The sequence below is a fragment of the Pezoporus wallicus genome, unplaced genomic scaffold (genome assembly GCF_028554395.1).
Source record: "Pezoporus wallicus isolate ANWC-B61680 ecotype Strahan unplaced genomic scaffold, APGP_CSIRO_Pwel_v1 contig_11829, whole genome shotgun sequence".
Classification (NCBI taxonomy): domain Eukaryota; kingdom Metazoa; phylum Chordata; class Aves; order Psittaciformes; family Psittacidae; genus Pezoporus; species Pezoporus wallicus.
Window position 1 is genome coordinate 1,601,130 of NW_026635494.1, and position 8,852 is coordinate 1,609,981.

At 43.9% G+C, this 8,852-nt stretch overlaps 1 long non-coding RNA gene across 1 annotated transcript in view; it reads right to left on the reverse strand.

Annotated features, from left to right (window-relative positions):
• LOC130611787 (uncharacterized) overlaps positions 1-1,295 on the reverse strand; it is a 36,552-nt gene extending 35,257 nt beyond the window's left edge. The window contains exon 1 of the long non-coding RNA XR_008975315.1: positions 940-1,295. This is a non-coding gene — a long non-coding RNA (uncharacterized LOC130611787). The remainder of the gene's footprint in view (positions 1-939) is intronic.
• Positions 1,296-8,852: the final 7,557 nt, after the last annotated feature.

Here is an 8,852-nt window from a genome sequence, read left to right on the forward strand (position 1 = left end):
ATGCTAACTTTTGATAAGCAGGAGAACCATTCTGAAGAGCACAGGACAAAATTCAACACCAGAAACTGCCAAATGCCGCTGGCCTACTTCAAATAATCATTAACTACAGACAGTTTCTAATGATTTGAGTCCATTTCACTTCTTATTCAGTGGTCACTTTGTTTCTTGACCATTTGGCCTATGCTCAGAAAAATCTTCTTTAGGCAGCACTAAGTCACAAGAAAAAGTTATTCTCCCCCCCCCCCCCTTCCTAAGGCTGGGAATATTTCAAAGCCTCAAGAGACAGGAGTTCGAAATACGCCTTTCAAACCCAAAAAGTAGAGAGCACTTACAAAGTTAAAAGCGCAATAGTCTGCTACATTAAACCATGCTGTTATCAAGTAAAAATTGCTTTCTCTCACCCCTCTCACAGTTTTGCAATTCATTTTCCAGACAGAACTGCGAATGTATTAAAAGGCAAACCATCTCTGCTGAGGCTGGAAAAGATCACATGAACAAGCCACAAGATTTTGCTTGATAACATACAGAGTTTATTATTCAAGAACGAGTCTCATTTTCAGCTCTAAGGGAGAGGGCGGGGAGAGAAGCGGGAGCAGTCTTTTAAAGCACATACCCGCACGCTGGAAGCAAAGGATTGCATTTATAGGAACCACTGAAAAAGAAGAAAGAAAAGGGAAAGGAAAGAGAACGAGCCTCTCCGCTAAGCAGCAGCTCAGGTTTTCACAAACTAAGCTCAGCTCCCCACAAACCTCATCACGCTTTCACTTCGACCAAGTTTACCTTTAGCAGAGAGGCTGAACAATCAGAAAGCTGCTAAACTCTGGCAAAGTTCAGCGCTGCTGAAGATGGGAAGGGGATACAGGGGAGCAGGAACCAAAAGCATTAGTTCAAACTCAAAAGCTGCTGGGAAAGTTAGTTTCTCTGCACCCCTTTACTGACCTAAGAAGTCTTCATTTCACAGGTAGCAAAGTTTGTCTTCCTTCTCCACTGCAAGATTCGCACTTGCATGCAGGCGCACTGCATTACTGAGAGTGATCATCAAAAGAACAGTGTTTCCAATCTTCCGGTGACTAAGGAGGGAAAGAAAAGTGCACTCCAGCCAGGTACTGTTTCTTCATGAAAAGTAAATCCGGCGTTCTGGAATGAGTTCAAACGTAGAGCTTGACAGGCAAAGGAGAAAAGCTTTTTCACTGAGCATGCTTAGTCCTGCACTGCCTGCACACTTAATGAACATTACTTCCTTCCCAGTGGTTACTCCTAGTAGAAATCCACACCCCCTACTCTTCAGAAGTCAGGAATGCGGCTGTAACCAAAGTCCAGAAAACATGCCCGACACCCAGACAAGGCCCCACAGATCAATAAACTCAGGTTGTGACCCGCAGGTCAGTTTGTCAAACAGGACATCAGGGTGAGTTTTTTCTACACTTGGTATAGTTTGCTTTATGCTTCAGCTAATGCTGCTCACTCCCCAGAGAAAATAAAACTGCACTGGCTTTTAAAGAATGATTAAATGCTTCAATAACAGATGGGAATTCTCTTTCAAATCTTGTCTTTCCAAACCTGCTTGAAAGTGAGGAAAGAACGCTGCAGAAAGAAGTTTTTCGGATAAAATTAGGTCACTAGATTCCTGAACAACAGTGATTTGAATTTGTCATAGGTAAGGAGTATCTGGTGACCAAAAAAAAAGGTGCCTTTTATTTACTTAGGGCCTAATCCTGTTCCGTTTGCAATCACAGAGAGTTTTGTCATTACCTTCAATGGGAATAGCGCTGGGGTTTTAGATTACAAATGCTTTCAGGCAAGAGCTGCGTCTACTTCAGTGACCTGTACAGGACGGACTGGTTTTGGCACTTCAATTTGCAATTTACTCTATTGCTGTGTCTGAGTGTTCCAGCAGACCCCCCCCCCCCCCGAGACTTCACAGGAGCTGCTGAAGAAAAGCAATTCTACAAAATTGCATGTGTTATTTTTAAAGCTTTCCATTATATTTCGAGCTTTTCAGCCGCTTTCCAATTTTTTCCTTGAGGTTACACTTAGCTCTCACATCTCAATTCTCCTCCGTAATAGGACTTAGAAATTTAGCCTTTTTGTAATGAAGCCTATGCTGGCCCCGGCTGCTGTGTCACTGCCTTCATAAAAACACCAAGTGTTGTAAGAATCATAATGAAATAACAAAAGCCATAACGTTGTCAGAGGAAGGAGCACTAAGCAGAATTACAACTGAATGGACCATTATCGCTCTAAGACCTCTAAGATAATGAATATTGCTCTGCATTGTAAAATAGGTTACAACTCGATCGTGACCTCTGCGTCTGAGTAACTCCAGACTTCACAAGGCTGTGAGTCCCGATTTGAACAGGACAGACCATGACAGAGATTAAATCTCTGGATTCCAAACGACCCAGACCTTTAGAATATATACGCAGTTTAGGTTGCAAACTTTAATAGTGCACATTGGGACTGCATTCACGTGGATAGGTTTCAGAAGCACTGTGGGTCCTTTGCTCCGAAGTGCAACCAAGTGGGTTTGGGGTTTTGGTGTGGTTTTGGTTTGGGTTTTTTTTCCAGTAGTTTATTGCTCACACATCCCTGCTCTTCCTGGTTTCATTCAAGATCATAAAAGGAAAAGCCTCAAAAGTGCATGACAAAAACAAGCCGTGCTGTTATTTGCAGCATCCTGAACTTGAAGAGATTTTGGAAATCCCCAGAGAAAGTTTCTTGCAGTTTGGAGAAGCAGCCATGTTAGGCTAATTGAACCCAAATGCACTAACCAAAAGACTTTGGTTCATTTCCACTTCATATCCCAAAGCTTTCCTTTAGTCAGGAATGCTCCTAAGAGGCAGATAAACTGGAATTTTATCTCTGGGCCATCTCTGCACCATCTTTCAGACACTTTTGTTGGCTGTGCCATGAGCTAAACCTATTAGGTGTTCGTTGAGCCTGAGACATTGAAAGCAAGTGGGTAGTACATCTTATTCATAACTAAAAGGAATTACCCTAAAGCTCTGAACTGGTGAAGCCATGTTCCTTTAGCAAACAGTTGTGGTGATTTTAGACGCCCGTATCTCCCTCAGTTGCTCATTACCATTTCTGCAGCACAGCTGGATGAGCAGGGGATGCGCATCCTTTAACGTGGCATCCAGAAGCTTGAACTGCCACCAGAAGTAGGGGCCAAACCAAAGGACACAGCACTGGTGCACCTCAGGAGCATGTGCGTGTGCGACATCACCTTGGCATGGCTCTGGGATGGTAACTCGCTAGAGAAATAGTAAGACATGAACACCACAGCTGCCCTCAAAGCGAACAAGTGTTTCAGCCTCCCTGGCTGTATGGACAGATACTGAAGCCGTAACCCCACACTGTCACCCCACATCTCCTCCCTGTACTCCTAGTGATAGAGCTACTGAGTACCTCAAGGCTGCTGTAAGCTCGGGATCCATTTTCCTTGCGAGTACCACAGCGCTGAAGCCCTGGAAGCAAAAGGCACATTGCAAATATGCCGTCTGTGAGTCACACCGGAGGGAGCAGACTGCCGATTCCCTTCATGCCTAATTACCCATAAGCGGTTGGCACGCCGATTTATTTAGCACAGCGTTGGCCTAGCTTTCAGACGAGCCCTGTGTCCAAATGGAAAACACTCTACTTCCAGTTTCCTTCCTAAAAGAAAAACCATGTGGAGCATTCAAGTCCACAGAGTTATTCCCTCCTGTGAGGGAAAACTGTATGGACCAATGTATGCCAAAGCTGCAATGCCTGTACCTCCAGACAAGCTCAGCTATATATATATATATATATATAAAAATATGTATATATGCTGTCCTGACACAGGATTACTGGTTTCTTTGAGGGAAACAGGGATCAGTCCTACCTGTAACTTCAGCTGCAGGATGACATGCAAGGTAACAGTCCAAATCGAATTAAGTGGGAATGAGGCACTTAAACACCCTTTAGGCTCCGCAATTAGGGCCTTGAAAGGGCAAAGAGTTTGGCAAAGGAGCAGAAAAGATGCCCTGTGCCTAGAAGCTATTAGGTGACTCCCAGATGGACCATCAGCAACAGGGAGAGGAGAACACAGTCCATGAGTCAGGACAAGGACTGGGGGAAGCCTGGATAAGTGAAAAGCCCATAGGGAATGGCACAAGCTTTGGACAGAGGAACTACTTGAGGTTTGGGATGCTGCCCGCATATTCTGTTTAACCAGTAAGCTGTGCCCTAAGGCGCAGACCTGAAACAGACTTTGGCGTGGCAACAGTCCTTCCCAGGGTGGAAGACAGAGCCCACCAGTGCACGTTCACCAAGATCCAAGAGGGAACTATTGTACTTCAGATGTTGCCACTTTTAATGAGAGCCAAATGGCTGCCCCTCCCAGAGCTAACAACTCCAGCTGGGACATCTTTGCTTCTCTTATCCCCGTAGGATGCATAAAATGCGTTTTTGCTCTCCTTCCTGACACCAGAAAAGGCTGGATTGCTTCCCACTGTACTGTGAGAGCTTGAAACTTGGCCATGCTATTTACAGCATCTTCTTTGCCCGTAGGAATTGGAGACACATCATGATTTTTCCACCATATGCAAGCAGCAGGCACCACTGCATGTGCCAGCACTACTATATGGCAAATTCTGCCCTACCTGTCGATGCTTCCTCATGGCCATTTGAAGCACTACAGTGAGAAAGAAGAGGATTTCCCAAGGGATGCTGTCTGCTGGCTCTGATCTTCATTGTTCTTGGTGTTCAGACGCATCCATTCTTCAACTCTTAATGGGAAAGGACAAATGAAAGAAAGACTGTAAAGGGTGGGGTTCCATTTCTGGTCCTCCTAAACTGTAACATTAGCTTTTGGCTATAGAGCAGCTTTCCAAAAGGATTTAAGTGACTCAAAGGCCTCAAATCAATTGGGTTTCAGTGGGAGTTGGGCTCCCAGGTTCTGCTGGAACTGCAGAAAAGCATATTCCGCCTGTGAGCTGGAAAACCACCGGACACTCCCCATTTAACAGCCCCAGGAGATGCTATGGGCATGCAGGGGAGGTCTGGCAGATGGGGAATAACTCAAGAGTGACTTTTAGAGCCTGTCATAGAGGGTGGACCTTGGCCAGCTTCCAGACACCACTCAGCTGCTCCTCTCACTCCTTCTTCGAGGGACAAAGGGAGAAAAGTCAGATGAAAAAGCTCATGGGTTGACACCCAGAGGCTGCAGTCCTGAAGGATAAACCTGCTCCGGTATGTGATTTCTATCAGGAGACTGGACTCAGAGGGATGAAATCAACTGTATGTTTGTATACAAAGAGTGACCAAACTGTCTAAATACCCTGTCCAACTTCAGAATGTGCTAAAAGTGAGGGGTTATTGCATTTATTTTTTGACGAAACATTAATCTGAGTTGCGTGCTCTCATACCACTCACCCTTTGCTTCTGCAGCTCCAGGTGAACTGACTGCAGGCCTTTTTTGCAGCATAAGCGTTCTCAAGCAAGCGATTCAAGCTAAGGGCAAGGGAAATGACCACCTCAGTGAATTGTCTCCCAACAGAGCAGGAGACTACCTGCCAGAAATGACCCCATCACACACACGGCTCAGCCTGCTACAGGGGTGTAGTTCTGCAAAGGTCAAAGGGGGTGGCTGCAGCTGCACTAGCTGAGCCAGCCTTGGTCAGCAGTCCATCATTTGGACTTCACAGCAATCAGGAGCTGCGGTTCACGTTCCCTTCCTGACTTTTCCTTTGCATTTCCCAAGAATCCGGACTGATTGTGTCCTCCTGGCCTACGATACTTTTCATTTCCATGAATTAGATTAATGATGATTTTTCAGAGTCTTACCGTAAGATAAAAAACAACAGCAAGCATTTCCTCTGACAACCTATGGTTTTATATTGCAGGCAAGATAAAGTTGATTGAGGGAGGAGAAAAGACAAACTGCACCAGCAACAGCATTGAGCTCAGGGAATGTAATGTTTCCCCTCTCACAGGAGAGAGCTGTCTCAAGGCTAAATGCTTTGTGTGCGTAGGTACATATGATAAATACTTGTAGAGAGATGTTGAAGTGCAGTTGCTCTGAAGGAGTTGAGCTACATCCTTTGTGCTATGTCTCTAACCTCAAACCAGCTAAACTTCAATAAGACATGATGCTTAAAATGAGAGGAAAAAAGGAAAAAATAAAGATTTGTTACTGGTTTCTGATGTAAAGCAGAAAGGTTTAGAGTTTTGCTTCTAATCAAGTATAACTAAAAGCCATTGCATCTTACCGGATGGGTTGGATGTGTTCTTGCCAGCATAAAAAGACTTGCCATGTATCAATCCCTACAGGATTAATGAGTTTGCTGGTACCTAATCCCAGCAAAGGCATCGGTCTGGTAAAGATGCTTCACTTGAGCAGAACACAGTGCAGTGCATATCAGCATCTAAACATAAAGTTAAGATAACCACCACAAAGAGCAGGACTTTTCAGTCATAGGAATAGGCATAGGAATGAGGCTGGATGCTAAATCTAACTGTAGCTCCTACAAATCCTAGACAAGGTCAGGTGTTTGTTTTTCTGGTCCCCTTGATCAAACAACCTTAGCAAAGATGGAAGATTTCTTTGAAAGCAATTGCTCCACTCCTCTGACGGGCTCTTCCAACGTAAATTAAACACGTGTGGTTAGCCAGAATTAGAACCTCAGTCTACCAGTTCCCACATGCAAACCTCCAGATTTAGCACTTCCCAGGCACTTTGCAGGAGCTAGCAGTAAAAGTGAGTCCATAAACATCTCAGATTAAAATGACAACTGTCTATATGCACGACAACAGAGCCAAGACATTAAAAAACAAGGCAATAATATCCATCTCCTTAATCACCTCCCTCAGCTAAAAGCCTGTACAGTCTGCCTTAAATTTCAGCTCCAAGTGCTTTTCACAGGATACGCATCATCCCCATGAATCAAATGGATCCATTTCATATTTTCCACTTCAAAGTCGCTGATGAGTTCAACTTTGGCACTCCAACAGAAGAAGTCTTCCCTGCCAGCAGGCACAGTGCTCTGGAATCAGAGTGGGGCGAGAGGAGTGGAAAGTCATTTATAAAGCACATCTTGCAGCACCTAGAGAATTGCTAAGCTTTACCTCTGGATTTTATACTGCATTTCTTGATGTATCATTGTGTTTGACTCAGAACAGTCTGTGGCAGAGAGTGGGGGAAAAGGTGACAGGTTCATTCTCTCACTTCATTTTTGAGATTTGCAAGAACAGACCCATATCAATGTTTGATTGTTTTTAATGAGGCTTTGCTGCAGTTTTCCACATATCTGGGATTGTAACAGCTTGCCTCTGGGGATGTCACTGCTTTGCTAAGGGCTCCCCAAGCACTTTGCAAAAGCATGGAACAATGCAAAAGGCAGCAGACGCCTCCAAGAAGTGATTTAGGGGGTCCCTAAGTCTTGTAAGCTCTACAGTAGCACATCATACCCGAAAGAGCTCATGGAAAACATCACTGAAGCTAACTTTAATTTTGGATATATTGACATTTTACCATCCAAATTTCTTTATCCAGAAATTCCCTCCCAGCTTTAGCTTGCACCAATTGGTTTTTATTTTTCACCTGAAGACATCCGCTGTTTTGTTGGGTTCTTTTGCCATCAAATGCCCATTCCCTCCCTTTTCAGGCCACTGCTTGAGAGCTGATTTATTCCAAGAACTCTCCTTTCTTCTTAATGTCTCCCTTAGCCTTTCTTTGGCTGTTGGCAGCTTGTCTTAGCTTATCCTGCTTAGGTAGTTTGCAGGGTCAAAGCGAGAGTCGTGGTATGTTTGCCTTATGTCCCATGAATTCCGAAGTACTCTGTCCTGCAAATGCTGTTGTCTGTTTATGTGGCTATCATCACTGCTTTAACCATGCACTACTCCACTGCACATAACATTTTTTCTTCTGATCAGCCCCTTTAGTGATTTAGTAGTTTTCAACGTGTCTGAATGAATTCACATATCTCCACATCACTCCAGACCTTGAAGCAACTACCTCAGTACCTGCTAGGGCAGTGAAAGCCTTTCATCTGTTACCCAGGTAAATGCAATGAATACACAGACGTCTGCAAAGCTTTCATGCAAGCAGAATTTTGTCTTGTGTTTACCTGGAAACCACTTTGAGATGTACTTCTGCCATAAATAGGTGATTGTAAAAGAGTCAGCAGGACTAAAAGTGCTGGTATTGAGTGCTACACCTAGTGGTAAATGTTTGGAGGATTTGTAGCTTTTTGACATTTAAACAATAATATAAAAACCTCGTTTGGAGAAACAAGTCATAATATTCGGGGCAGGAGAGGAAAAAACATTCCGGAATGCTTTCGATACTTACACAGGGGGCTTATTCTTCTATCAGCATGCAAGAGATTTATGCAATTAAATTATAACCATTAATGAAACGCGCCTACGAATGTAAGCCCAGCTTCTCAAGATGCAATTTTATTATAACAAAGCAAGAGCAATAGATGGTGCTCTTCTATTCAAATTCCATGGCACAAAGCGCTGCTATAGTATGCTTCCTTGTTTACCTGTCTGGTACCACAAAGGTAGTTACCACGTGCAACCAAGAACAACTTACAAAGCACACAGTATTACACACCGGTGCGGTTTAAAACAGATTTCTATCTTAGACTTGAGACGTGCACAATTGTCAATAAAGAGGGAATGCACGTTCAAAATGCAGATATTTACCATCCATATGCATTTGAAAATGCAATAGGCTTAATTTAACCATACTTCTTTTTACTTTGCATTAAGCAGCCATGGCTTAACACCAAGAAAAGTGCTTGGAATGGGGTCTGGCACCAGCATCTCCCCCTCATCAGGGGAGTGTCACTACACTTGGCTCAAGAATCACATTTCCTCTT